This window comes from Agelaius phoeniceus, chromosome 14 (assembly GCF_051311805.1).
Source record: "Agelaius phoeniceus isolate bAgePho1 chromosome 14, bAgePho1.hap1, whole genome shotgun sequence".
NCBI classification, from domain to species: domain Eukaryota; kingdom Metazoa; phylum Chordata; class Aves; order Passeriformes; family Icteridae; genus Agelaius; species Agelaius phoeniceus.
Genome location: NC_135278.1, coordinates 2,064,113 through 2,077,431, shown reverse-complemented (window position 1 = coordinate 2,077,431; position 13,319 = coordinate 2,064,113).

Here is a 13,319-nt window from a genome sequence, read left to right as displayed (position 1 = left end):
CTGTGCACACCTGGCTGGGGAGCAGTGACAAGGTGGCACTGAGGGCAGGGCTGTGCACACCTGGCTGGGGAGCAGTGACAAGGTGGTACCAAGGGCAGGCTGTGCACACCTGGATGGGGAGCAGCACCCAGGGCAGGCTGTGCACACCTGGGCTGGGGAGCAGTGCTCAGGTGGTACCAAGGGCAGGGTTGTGCACACCTGGCTTGGGAGCAGTGCTCAGGTGGTACCAATGGCAGGGCTGTGCACACCTGGCTGGGGAGCAGTGCTCAGGTGGTACTGAGGGAAGGGCTGTGCACACCTGGCTGGGGAGCAGTGCTCAGGTGGTACCAATGGCAGGGCTGTGCACACCTGGCTTGGGAGCAGTGCTCAGGTGGTACCAAGGGCAGGCTGTGCACACCTGGCTGGGGAGCAGTGACAAGGTGGTACCAAGGGCAGGCTGTGCACACCTGGCTGGGGAGCAGTGACAAGGTGGTACCAAGGGCAGGCTGTGCACACCTGGCTGGGGAGCAGTGCTCAGGTGGTACCAATGGCAGGGCTGTGCACACCTGGCTGGGGAGCAGTGACAAGGTGGCACTGAGGGCAGGGCTGTGCACACCTGGCTGGGGAGCAGTGCTCAGGTGGTACCAAGGGCAGGGCTGTGCACACCTGGCTGGGGAGCAGTGCTCAGGTGGTACCAAGGGCAGGCTGTGCACACCTGGGCTGGGGAGCAGTGCTCAGGTGGTACCAAGGGCAGGGCTGTGCACACCTGGGCTGGGGAGCAGTGCTCAGGTGGTACCAAGGGCAGGGCTGTGCACACCTGGGCTGGAAGCTCTCCCAGTGCAGTCAGGGAGCTGCCAGGCTCCTCTGGCTCTGAGCACTGCTGTTTCCCAAGCCCAGGCAAACAGGGAGTGCTGGAGCCTGGCTGTGCCTCCATCCCTGGCCACAACAGCAGAGCCTTGCTCCATCCACAGCCTCTTCCAGCTCTGCTCCAGCCTCCTGCTCTCGTTTTCCAACTCTAACAGGCATAAATCCTGTCCTGGGATTTTGGGGCAGTGGTGAGATCCTTCTGTTGTGCCCTGCCTGGATGTGTTTTTGTGCCACCTCTTCAGCACTGGGAGGGTGTGGAGCTGCTGGAGCGAGTCCAGAGGAGGCACCAGGATGCTCAGGGGATGGAGCAGCTCTGCTGGGAGGAAAGGCTGAGGGAATTGGGATGGTGCAGCCTGGAGAGGAGAGGCTTTGGGGTGACCTCAGTGTGGCCTTGCAGTGCCTGAAGGAGCCAACTGGAAACATGGAGAGAGACAATTTACAAGGGAGGGAGGGACAGGACACAGGGCAGGGATGGATGGGATATTGGGAATTAGGAATTGTTCCCTGGCAGGGTGGGCAGGCCCTGGCACAGGTGCCCAGAGCAGCTGGGGCTGCCCCTGCATCCCTGGCAGTGCCCAAGGCCAGGCTGGACACTGGGGCTGGGAGCAGCCTGGGACACTGGGAGGTGTCCCTGCCATGGCAGGGGTGGCACTGGAGGGGTTTTGAGGTCCCTTCCCACCCAAACCATTCAGGGATTTTTATGGCTTCAGTCTGTATTCTGTGTGTGTCAGCGAGCAGAGGCTGTGAAGCAAAATTGCCATTATCAAACTTTCCTTCCAAACATCCAGGATCAAATGCAGGTGCAGTCTGTCCCTGTCAGAACACTCAACAGGAGCTCCCCACGACTTCAAAGAGTTCCCTGGAGCACTCTCATCAAACTCCTTATCTCCCTCTCTCTGCTTTCCTGGCTTTTCCTTGCTGCAGCTCCTCATTTTGCTGACCTGAGATTGGTTTTGGCACTGGGAGAGATAAGGAGAGATCTTCTGTTGCTTATCCTGGAGAAGGGAGAGGGAGGGGAGGGAAGGGAGAGGAGATTACAAGTGCTTTTCTAGGTGGAGTTAAAGTAACCAAAACCTCCATTCCCCTCTTACAGGGATTGCAGAGGGAACTTGCTCAGGAGGATTGACCAAGGAATTCCTTTCAGTGCTGCCCTTGGAACGTGGGGGAAGCCCTGGTCCAGACACACCTCCAGAGAGGAAAAAGGGTGGCTTGGGTGTAATTACCAGAAATAGATAAGAGGAAAAATGGATGAAAGTGGGTCAGAAATGGCCCTGCATGTCCAGGGAGCAAAAAGGCTCAGGGGGCACTCCAGGGTGTGCAGGAGGTGAACAGGGCTGGACAGTGGAAGGAGCAAGCTGGGACAGTGGAAGGCGTCCCTGCCCATGGGGTGGAACAGGAGGGGCTTTGAGGTCCCTTCCAAGCCAAAGCATTCCATGATTCAGTGAGGTTTGGGAGCAGTGTGCCATGTGCACCCTGCAAGCACTGGGGGGTCTCCAGACACAGGATCCAGGCCTCACTGCAGGGCTCCAGCTCAGCATTTTGGGAAGCTGTGGAAGGGGTGTTTTCTGTCCCAGTACACCCAGTTACCCCAACGTGCCAGTGGCAGGGAGCACCAGGACATTCCCACAGCTCCAGCCGAGGCTGGGCTGGCTCTGCTTCCCGGGAGAATTCTCTCCGAGTTTCGCTGTGCTTGTGCAAGCCCCGGGCCGGTGCCAGGCCCACGGGGGAGAGTGGTGCAACCCTGCCCTGTCAGGGCAGGGGGAAGAGCAGCTTGTTTGCCTCAGAGCCTGCAGGGAGCTGGCCGAGCCGCTGAGGATAAATCAGCATCTCCCTGCTTGCGCCAGAGCGGCTTTGGGTGTTGTGGTGGCACCGCGGTGTCCCCGCCACAGCGCTGCCTGTGCCGTGCCCCGACTCTGCTGACAGCACCACTTTGTGTTGTGCTGGCACTCCTGAGCCCCAGGAGGGTGCAGGTGTGTCCCTGAGCACGGGCAGGTTGCTGTATTCCTGCAGGGAATCCTTGGGACAGACAATGCCCTGCTGCCACCTGCTATTAGGAAGGTGAGGCCTGGCGTTCTGACAGAGCTCTGCAGTGACACCTCATGAAAAACCAGTTTGATTCCATTGTAACAAATGGGTGTAGTGGTTTTACACCCTGCGACTCATCACGGCTGGGCTTGGGGCTGGTGGCACCTCTGCAAAGGCCTGGGCACTGCAGGGTTCCTGCCCTGCCCTCCCCCTCAGCACCAGCACCAGGGAGGGGCTGCATGGAGTGGCATCGGCAAAGCAGGAAATGTTCAGGGCAGCTCCGGGCTCTGGAGTGGGCTTGGTGGATTCCTCACCACCAGCAAACACAATTCTCCCCACCAGAAAATACATACCAGAAAATGTTACAGGATGTTGTTGTGGCTGTTCAAACACAGGCTGGGCTGTGAGGCTGTCTCTGGGCAGGAATCACCTTTGCCATAGAAATGATTTGGTAAAACCCCTTTGCCATCAAATTGGCTGCCTGGATTTCCAGGGTGGAGCAGGTTCCCTGCAGACATCCCTGTTCCTGCAGGAATGAGCTGTGGGGTTACAGCTGCTCTGAAGTGGCAGAACAAGGATCAATCAGTGCCAGCTGTGGGGCATCTCCATGAGAAAAGGTCTTTGTGCTTTCCTGGGAGAGCAGATCCCATGAAAATCCATTTCCTGGTGAAGTCAGACATTCCAGGCTGAAATTTATTTGGTAACAATAATGTTTTTAACTGGAGCTGGGGAAAAGACTCTGTCTTCTTGCTCTCCCATGCTGCAGGAGTGTGTGTGTGTCCCTGGAGAAGCTGGGGCGTTGGGATGGGATTCAGGACCTTGCTCCTGCTCTGGGCTGGGCTCAGGCACAGCTTTATCTGAGCCTTGGCTCGTGGCTGAGGAGGGGGCCAGGCCTGCAGGGTGGGGGTTCAAGCCAGATCCTCTTGGTTTTAATCAGATTCAGTGGGAAAATGGAAAAATTCCCCTCTTGGATTCCGCTCAGGTCGGGTGAGTACAAAGGACTTTTTGTGTTGCTGACTTCAGCACACTCAGGTTTCCTCCAGAGGTGTGCAGGGCTCCTGTGCTGCTCCAGGTCTCTCCTGCCAGGGAGACAAGACTGGTGTCTTTTCCTGGAGCATCCTGAATTTGGCAGTGATTAAGTCTCACTGTGAGCAGCTCCCTAGCAGAAATCCAGAGTCCATCCCTGAGCCTCTGGCAGAAGCTGTCAGCTCCTTCAGGCCCTGCATGGCCACACTGAGCTCACCCCAAAGCTTCTCTTCTCCAGGTGAACAGTCCCAGCTCTCCCAGCCTTTGCTCCCAGCAGAGCTGCTCCATCCTCTGCCCATCCTGGAGCCTCCTCTGGGCTCTCTGAGCAGCTCCAGGTTCCTCCTGTGCTGGCCCAGGGCTGGGGTCTCACTGAGGGGCAGAACCCCAATCCCTTTCCTGCTGCCCACATTGTGGGGATGCATCTCCTGAGCCAGCAGTGACCCCTGGGTGCTGCTCTGGGAGCTCCTCATCCTCTCAGTGTTTGATGTTGAGGTGCTCATAACAAATACCTTTTATTTCTGCCTGGTTTTTGAACATTCAGCATGGAACAGTGTGTTCCCACCGAGAAAAACCAGAGCCTGGGTGTCCCTGTGGTGCCTGGGGACCCGGTGTACCTGCAGGGCTGGCCAGGCCAGGCTGGGCTGTTACTCACTGCTGTTTCAGGGGAGAGCCAGGACAAACCTTCAGCAAACGCTGCCATGACTCAGGGCTTACCGAGAATAAAGCTGCTCTGTCAGCTGGAGCCCTGGAGCAGAGCATGCTGTCCCAGGAAGGGTCCGGGCTGCGTTTTCCAGCCCGCTTTGAACCACTCCGGCTCCCCCGAGCTGGACCCCGAGCCCGCCCCGCCGGGAGCTCAGGGCGCGGCCCTGGGAACAGCCCCGCTTATCTGAGCCGGGATCAGCGCAGCCACCGAGCCCGGCTCAGCTGAGCCCGGCTGCTGCTGAGCCCCAGCAGATCGAAGGGGAGATCTGGGGCTGCAGTAACGCCTTAATGCCTGAAAATCCCTGATGTCATCCCCACAGTGCTGCTGGGAGCCAGGGCTGGGTCATCAGCCCTGTTCCAGCACATCCCGATGGGATGGGGTGGGATGGGATGGGGTGGGATATTTGCCATCATCCCACAACAGGAGCTTTCCTTTCCAGCTGCTACAGGCTCAGCATTACCTGTGCTTGAATTGGGGTCAGGGGATCCTGTGGGGGGCTTGGTTGGGGCTTCATCACCTCCAGGGCTGGAAGAGGCCACGGAGCTGCTCCCAAGGCCTGGAGCCAGGCTGGGAGAGCTGGGGGTGCTCACCTGGACAGGAGAAGCTCCAGGGAGAGCTCAGAGCCCTGCCAGGGCCTGAAGGGGCTCCAGGAGAGCTGCAGAGGGACTGGGGACAAGGCATGGAGGGACAGGACACAGGGAATGGCTCCCACTGCCAGAGGGCAGGGATGGATGGGATATTGGGAATTGGGAATTGTTCCCTGGCAGGGTGGGCAGGCCCTGGCACAGGTGCCCAGAGCAGCTGTGGCTGCCCCTGGATCCCTGGCAGTGCCCAAGGCCAGGCTGGACACTGGGGCTTGGAGCAGCCTGGGACAGTGGGAGGTGTCCCTGCCATGGCAGGGGTGGCACTGGAGGGGCTTTGAGGTCCCTCCCAACCCAAACCATCGTGGGATTCTCTGGTTCTTCCCACGCTGTGGCAGTGCCAGGCTGAAGCCCTGACTCCTCAGGACAGCTCCAAAGCCCCAGCCCCAGCTGCCAGGCTTTGGGGATGGGCAGAAAGGGAGTCCCAGGGTCTGGCTGTGCCAGGCTGTCCCCACAGCCGGCCCTGGGGACCGTGCGGTGACCGGAGCAATTAGAAAGGGAAATCAAATGAGGACGAGCGGAATGCCCGGCAATTTCCTGTGGCATTATCACACCTGTGGGCCTCGGTAATGAGTTCCAAGTAGACAATCAGTGTCGAGGGCTAATTACAGCAAGGCTCCCTGATGCTCCCCGGGTACCACCGCTCCAAAGGGGCTCCGAGCCGGCGCTGCCCGAGCAGCATCGGGGGTCCCGCTCCCCGTGCCTGGGGGCAGAGCTCGCCCCGAGCAGAAATTCCGTGGGGTGAGAGCTGGGGGGCTGCTCGGGGCTGTGCCAGGGCCCACAGGGCTGGGGAATGCCAGGAATGCAGAGCGGAGCCTGCAGGGAGGGGAGCCCGTGCCGCCGAACGGAGAAACCTGTTTGATTCCCCTGCAGGGCCAAACACACCCAAGTCTCCTCCTCAAAACAAGGCTTGGCTTCCCGGGGCCGGCCCTCCCGGCAGGTGGGGGCTCAGGTGTGCCACAGCCGTGCCAGGCCCGCCCGGAGCCGCCGCTGCCGCCGGGAGAGCTCCGCGCCGGGAACCGCGGGTACGGCCGGGAACGGGAATGGGAATGGGAACGGGAACGGGAATGGGACCGGGAACGGGAATGGGACCGGGAACGGGAACGGGAATGGGAACGGGAACGGGAATGGGAACGGGAACGGGACCGGGACCGGGAACGGGACCGGGACCGGGAACGGGACCGGGACCGGGACCGGGAACGGGAATGGGAACGGGAATGGGAACGGGAGCGGGAGCGGGGCTGGTCAGCTGGGGGAGAACAGAGGGCTGCCCTGCCCTGCCCTGCCCTGCCCTGCCAGGGACACCCGGGACACCCAAATCCTCCTGCCCCATGGAACTGGAGCTGCTCAGGAGTGTCTCGGATCAAAGCGTGGCTCTGCAGGGATGGATGGGGCTCCTGCAGGAACGGGCTGGGGCTGAGCTTTGGCTCCGGGGCTTTGCTGCACCTGTCTGATCTCAAATTCCCTCCCTGCCCACGGCTCCACATCCTCCTAAATCCCTTTTCCCCGCTGGATTTCCGTGGGGCACAGCAGTGCCCTCCCTGGGACAGGTCTGGGTGTGGGCAGGGTCCGGAAAACTCCGGGAAAATTCAATCCTGTGACCCCGACAGCCTCCGCAGAGGTCTGGGGGAGCTCCAGCTCCTCCTGCCTCCCCAGCCCTCCCTGCCAGGCTCCCGTGGGACACAGGGGCTGCAGGCAGAGATTTCTGCCTCTCTGCTGCTCTGCCTTGTTTTGTTTCTGCCCGAATCAGGGTGAAATCAGCACCCTGGGAAGGAGTGGCAGAGCTGGCACGGAGGAGAGAGCACCTCCCTCTCTCTGCCCTTGCTCCATCCAGGGAATGTCATCCGCATTTCCCTGTCCCAGCCCTGCTCAGGACAGACCCCACAGAGGAGGACAAGCTGTGCTCACCTGGGCAGGGATGTCCTTCCTCCTCAGCCGGACCTGGAGGTTTTCTTTAGGATATTTTATTTCTTTTATTATAAACTCAGTTTCTTTTATTCATCCAGCCAATGACTCAGTACATTTCTTCCCAAAAAAATTTACCAGGACTTAAGTGGAAGTCCCAGTTTCCACGAGTGGCAGATTTTAGCTTTCTTTTACAAAAAAAAGGTTGTGTTTTCTTGGCAAAACTTTGTGGTGTCTCTGTGACGTCATGTGGCTTCAAGGAGCTTTTGTCCTGCCCTGTCTGTGGGTCAGTGACACAAACACAAAGCTCCACCTTTGACACAAAACCCATTTTTCCTTCCTTTTTCCTTTCATCTTTGAACATCAAGGCTCAAGGTCAGCGATGTGTGGGTGTGGTGAACGTCCTGCACATCCTTCCTTTTAAACCCAGAAATTAGCTGAGCAATTAGGAATTAGTTCCATGTAATTAGAGCAATGAAACTGCACACCCAGGATGGTGAAGATGACCCGAGAGTCTCTGGCAGTAGCAGGGGGGAGCTGTGCTGGGGGTGGTCCTGCACGGGCAGGGCTCAGGAAGTTCGTGCTGCCCTTCCCTGCCTTCAGCAGCTCCAGGCTGTGCCAGCTTCAGCAGGATCTGATCTTGTTGTGGGATGTGTGGTCGTGAGTGAATGAAAGGAAATTCTAACTGGGCATTTGCAGCTTTTCACACATTGTGTGGAACGGGTCTGTGTTGCTCCTGTTTGTGAGGTCTGGGCAGGATTTCCCCCCTCCAGCTGTAGATTTCCATCCCTCTTCCCCAAGCTTAGAGGAAGAGACCTTCACTGTCCTCAGGTGATGGAGGGAAGATCCCAAGGGAATGTGGTGCTGGGATGAGGCTCCTCAGAGCTCCCACAGAGCCCCCAGGCTCTGCTGCAGCCACAAGGGGGGTGAGGACAGAGCTTCAGGATGGACACCACAGGAATTTCCCCATGGAAAGGGTGCCCAGGGCTTGGCAGGGGCTGCCCAGGGACGTCTGGAGTGCCCATCCCTGGAGGTGGCACTCAGAGCTCTGGGCTGGGGACAGGGTGGGGATGGGGCACAGGTTGGATTTGGTGATCCCAGAGCTCTTTTCCAGCCTCAGGGACTCTGGGATTGGGAGTGCTTCTGGCTCATGGACCAGGCAGGCATGAGCTGTTGTGTTGCACAATCCCAGAAGGGTGGATTTAATGTTTGATTGAAGGTTGCCTGGACTGTTTCAATTATTGAATTCCTGATTGTTTATAGCTTGACTTTGGAAATCTCCTGGTGCTTCTTAAATATCTCCAATGTTTATGGAACAGCATCAATGTTAACCAGTCACTATCTGGAAAAAGGGAAAGGTAGGAATAAAAAGCTGGTCCTTCAGAGCAGCTGAGCATTGTCCAAAACCTGGAATCCCAGACTGGTCTGGGTTGGGAGGGACCTTAGAACCCACCCAGTGCCACCCCTGCCCTGGCAGGGACACCTCCCACTGTCCCAGGCTGCTCCCAGCCCTGTCCAACCTGGCCTTGGGCACTGCCAGGGATCCAGGGCAGCCCCAGCTGCTCTGGGCACCTGTGCCAGGGCCTCAGGCTGGGTCTGGACCTTCAGAGGCTCCCTCAGAACCTCCCCCTCCAAGGAGAGCCCCCGTGTGCAGGAGGTGCTCTGGGATCCTCAGGTGCAGGCTGTGAGCTCCCAGTGTGCAGCCTGAGGTGCAATTCCCATGGCCCCTCGTGCCCCCAGGAGCAGACAGCAGGACAGGAGTGTCCATCCCCCCAGGAATGGGATGTGCTTCGAGTCAGAGCTCAGAGGGGAACTAAATCCAGTTTTAAATTACTGCCCCAAAAATGGCACAGCCACTGGCCCAGGTGCTGCTCCAGCAGGAGCTGGGGTGGGTCTGGCAGGGGTCAGGGTGGGTCTGGCAGGGGTCAGGGTGGGTCTGGCAGGGGTTAGGATGGGTCTGGCTGGGGTCAGGGTGGGTCTGGCAGGGGTTAGGATGGGTCTGGCTGGGGTCAGGGTGGGTCTGGCAGGGGTCAGGGTGGGTCTGGCAGGGGTTGGGGTGGGTCTGGCCAGGGTGAAGATGGGTCTGGCAGGGGTTGGGGTGGGTCTGGCCGGGGTTAGGATGGGTCTGGCTGGGGTCGGGGTGGGTCTGGCTGGGGTTGGGATGGGTCTGGCTGGGGTCGGGGTGGGTCTGGCTGGGGTTGGGATGGGTCTGGCAGGGGTTGGGATGGGTCTGGCCGGGGTGAAGATGGGTCTGGCAGGGGTTGGGGTGGGTCTGGCAGGGGTTGGGGTGGGTCTGGCCGGGGTTAGGATGGGTCTGGCCGGGGTTAGGATGGGTCTGGCCGGGGTTAGGATGGGTCTGGCCGGGGTGAAGGTGGGTCTGGCCGGGGTCGGGGTGGATCTGGCTGGGGTCAGGGTGGGTCTGGCCGGGGTTAGGATGGGTCTGGCCGGGGTTAGGATGGGTCTGGCCGGGGTCGGGGTGGATCTGGCAGGGTTTAAGGTGGGCAGGGTTCCTTCCAGCTCCTGTTGTCCCCTCTCAGGGATCAGGTGTCGGGTGACATCAGGGCAGAGCAGGGACAGGGTCTGCATTGTGGGCTCGGCTGGTGCTCAGAAATTCGAGTCTGTGCCCTCTCGGGAGGCAGTGCTGGGGGCTGGACCTGCCTGCCGGGCCAGGTAACCTGTGCCAAAGGAAAGGAAAAGCCTCCTCCCCCTGCTCTCCTTCCCCTGGGTGTCCAAAAGCCGGGCTCCAGCTGCTGAGTGCCACCAGATCGGTGCTGGAGCCCTGGGTACTGAGAATTTCAGACTTTCTGTGCTGCCAGGCACTGAGCCCCAAGAGAACACTGCATTGATCTGAGGCCCTGGAGAAGGCTTCCAAAATTTAATGATAAAATTGAGATTATAAGTTTGAATAAAAGTAATATCACATACTAAAAAACTTAATGGTTTAGAAAATAATAATATATGTATATAAAACAATATAGAAGTTTTAGAGCAGTAGCTAGTCGTTCTTCACCTTCTTCATAAGTTTAAGGTGTATTGTGTAATTAGATAAAAAGTCCACATTACAAACCACAAGTAGTTAGTTATTAAGTTAAAAATAAAAGTAATTTAAGTGTCATTTCTTAATTAGACAGTTTATCCTTAAAAAGCCTTACAGAAAGAAAAATACAGCTCCATTTTTTCAGTTTTTTAGTAAAGTACTATAAAACTCACAACTTATAAATATAGTATATATATATATATATAAATGTGGTATGTGTATAAGTAATAGAAATAGTATATATAAAAGTAATAAAATAAATAAAGTATAGTATATATGAAATAATATAAATAAAACAATATCAATAAATAAAGTAATATAAATAAATAATAAAGTAATATAATAATAAATCTATAAACAATAAATATAATAAAGTAATATAAATAAAAGCTAATAAACATCTAAGTCCAAACAAAAAATACCATCTCACACATTTAATCCTAACCTTAAAAAAAAAAGAAAAAGGAAAAAAAAAAAAAGCAGCACAAGTTCTTCCCTTGCACATGGAGGTGGGGACCTGGCCTGGAGATAGTCCTGGAGCCAAAACTCTCAGCAGGCTTGAGGAGGCTCAAAGGAAGGAGGTTCAAACCTCTTGCAGGCTTTAAATCCATTTTAATTTGAGGCTTGTGAAGGTCAGAACAGGCATCAATTATCCTCAGAGCAGGAGGTTTTTCCACATGACTGCCCTGGGTGCTGTTTGCAGCCTCCGGGTCAGCGGCCAAGGCCTCCATCAGTGCCCAGGCCTGGGGAAATGAGGCCTGTTCTGGCAGCCAGGGGCATGGGGAGCACGGGACAGATCCTTGGAGAGCTCCAGCACGGGCTCAGCTGGTGGGAGCAGAGCCTGGAGCTGCTGCTGGGTCACCTCGGGTGGCACCTGGGTGCCCACAGAGCCCGGATCACCGTGGGCAGGACGGGATCACTTCAGAGCTGGGACCATCAGTGATGCCCCGTGGGTTTGGGCTGGGGGAAATAACCCTGGTGAGGGCACAGGTTGTGTGAGGAACCCAGAGTTTCAGCCCTTGTCCAGGAGTCCCAGAGCCACTGAGGCTGGAAGGGACCTTGAAGGTCCTCCAGCGCCACCGGGGCCTTGCAGGGACAGGGAGGGCAGCAGAAGGACCTGGGGGTTCCTGTCCCAAAGGGAGCTGAGACAGGAATCAGCATGGGAGAATGAGTGAGTGAGGGGCTTGGGGCATCCCATCACAGGGCCAGGAAGCCAAACCCGGGGAGCAGGAGTGCTGGAAGCCGGGCCTGGCTGCAGGGACACTTCAGGGGTCTCAGGGCACCCGGTGCTCCCAGAAGAGCTGGATTTATGGGATCAAAGCAGCCCCATTCACTCTTCCCAGGGTGCCACCCTGATTTTTTAAGATTTTCTAAGCCTTCTGATGTTTACATTCTTGTAACGAACTTTCTCACACACTTTCTGTAAATAACTTATTGTTTTGCATTCTTTTATAGAAGAAGAGAAATTTAATAGACTGTTAGTTTGTCCAGTGTCATTGGAGAGGTGGCACTGTCACCCTCCAATCCACTGTCACTTTTAGAAAACTATAAATGTTAGAGTCAGAAAATAAACTGCCCTTTTGTTCACCTTGAGAGCAGCAGTGTGTGCACTCGTGTTGTTTTGTGTCCTATAGAGACACCAGGGCATTCCTTCATTCCTCAGAGCTGGGTCCAGCTGGGATCCAGCTCATCCCCAAGGCACACAAGGTTCTGTTAGGCTCAAAGGGGCCATTACCCCAGGTGCCCACAAACTTCAGGCTGAACTCCTGTTTTTAACATTTCAAAGTCCCAGCTGAGCCACCCCAAAGCAGGGTGGCCAGCAGGGAAGAGGAGCTGCCATCAGCTTTGAAAGAACAGCGAGTGTTTCATCTCCTGCAGGGTAATTAGAGCTGTTCAAGTGCTTTTCGTGGAAAGCAATCCTTTCCAATTAAGGACTGTGCTGCTGATTTCAGGCACTTGAAGAATTTCTTAGGGAAGAGTCGGTGTGGCTGTGCCTGCACTCCTGAGGGACAGGATGGGACAGGATGGCTGGGCAGGGACAGGTCACCCTCACAGGGCCAGGGCAGCTCTGCAGCCTCGGGCACAGCTTAAGGTGCCCCCTGGTTCATCCACGGGCTGTGATCCATAGGGAACACTCCCTGCCGGGGATGGGAGAAGTGTTTGGGGTGCTGGAGCTGCTCCAAAACTCCGGGGCATGGAAACAGCCGGGGCAGGGCAGGGACCCCAGGGAGTGTGCGGAGGGAGAGCTGAGCCGGGCCCTGCCCCTGAGCTGGGCTGAGCCGGGCCCTGCCCCTGAGCTGGGCTGGGCTGGGGTGGGCCCTGCCCCCTGCCCCTGAGCTGGGCTCTCCCCCTGAGCTGGGCTGGGCTGGGCCCTGCCCCTGAGCCGGGCCCTGCCCCTGAGCCGGGCTGAGCCGGGCTCTGCCCCTGAGCCGGGCCCTGCCCCTGAGCCGGGCTCTGCCCCTGAGCCGGGCTCTGCCCCTGAGCTGGGCCCTGCCCCTGTGCCCCTGAACATTGCCATCCAAACAAGGGTCCAGCCATTTTACTTATTAAATAGCCTGGAATTGCTTCCTCATTAAGTAGCTCGGAATGGCTTTCCTCATGGGATGAGGAGCTTCAGAGTGTCCTCAGTGGGACACTGCAGCCAGGCTTGGTCCCAAACCAGGGGATCTGTGGCTCTCAGCAAAGCTGCCTGTGAGCCCCAGGGCTTCCCAGAGGTGGGAACGAGCTGTGTGTGTTGTCTTGGTGGTGTTCCAGACCTGGGAGTGCTGTCTTGGTGGTGTTCCATGCCTTTGGAAATTGGATTCTGTGTTACTTAGTACGGGTTTAAGCAGCAGCTCCCTTTGCAGTGTGCAGTCTGAGGACACAGTTGAATGGCATTTTGGTCCTGTGCAGAGAGGACATTTATCTCCTGTGCTGGGTGGCTCATGTTGGATGCTTTGTCAGTGGGAATGAACCATTTTTATGGATCTCCTGCTGCCTGGGACATCCCAGTGCCCCATCCCAGAGGCTGGTATCCAAAGCTGAGCACCAGTTGCATTTATCCAGCACACAAAATAAGGGATTTAAAGTACCAGGGACATGAGCTGAACCATAAATCACAGGTTATTCCAAATACCAGAAGGAATACTGGACTATC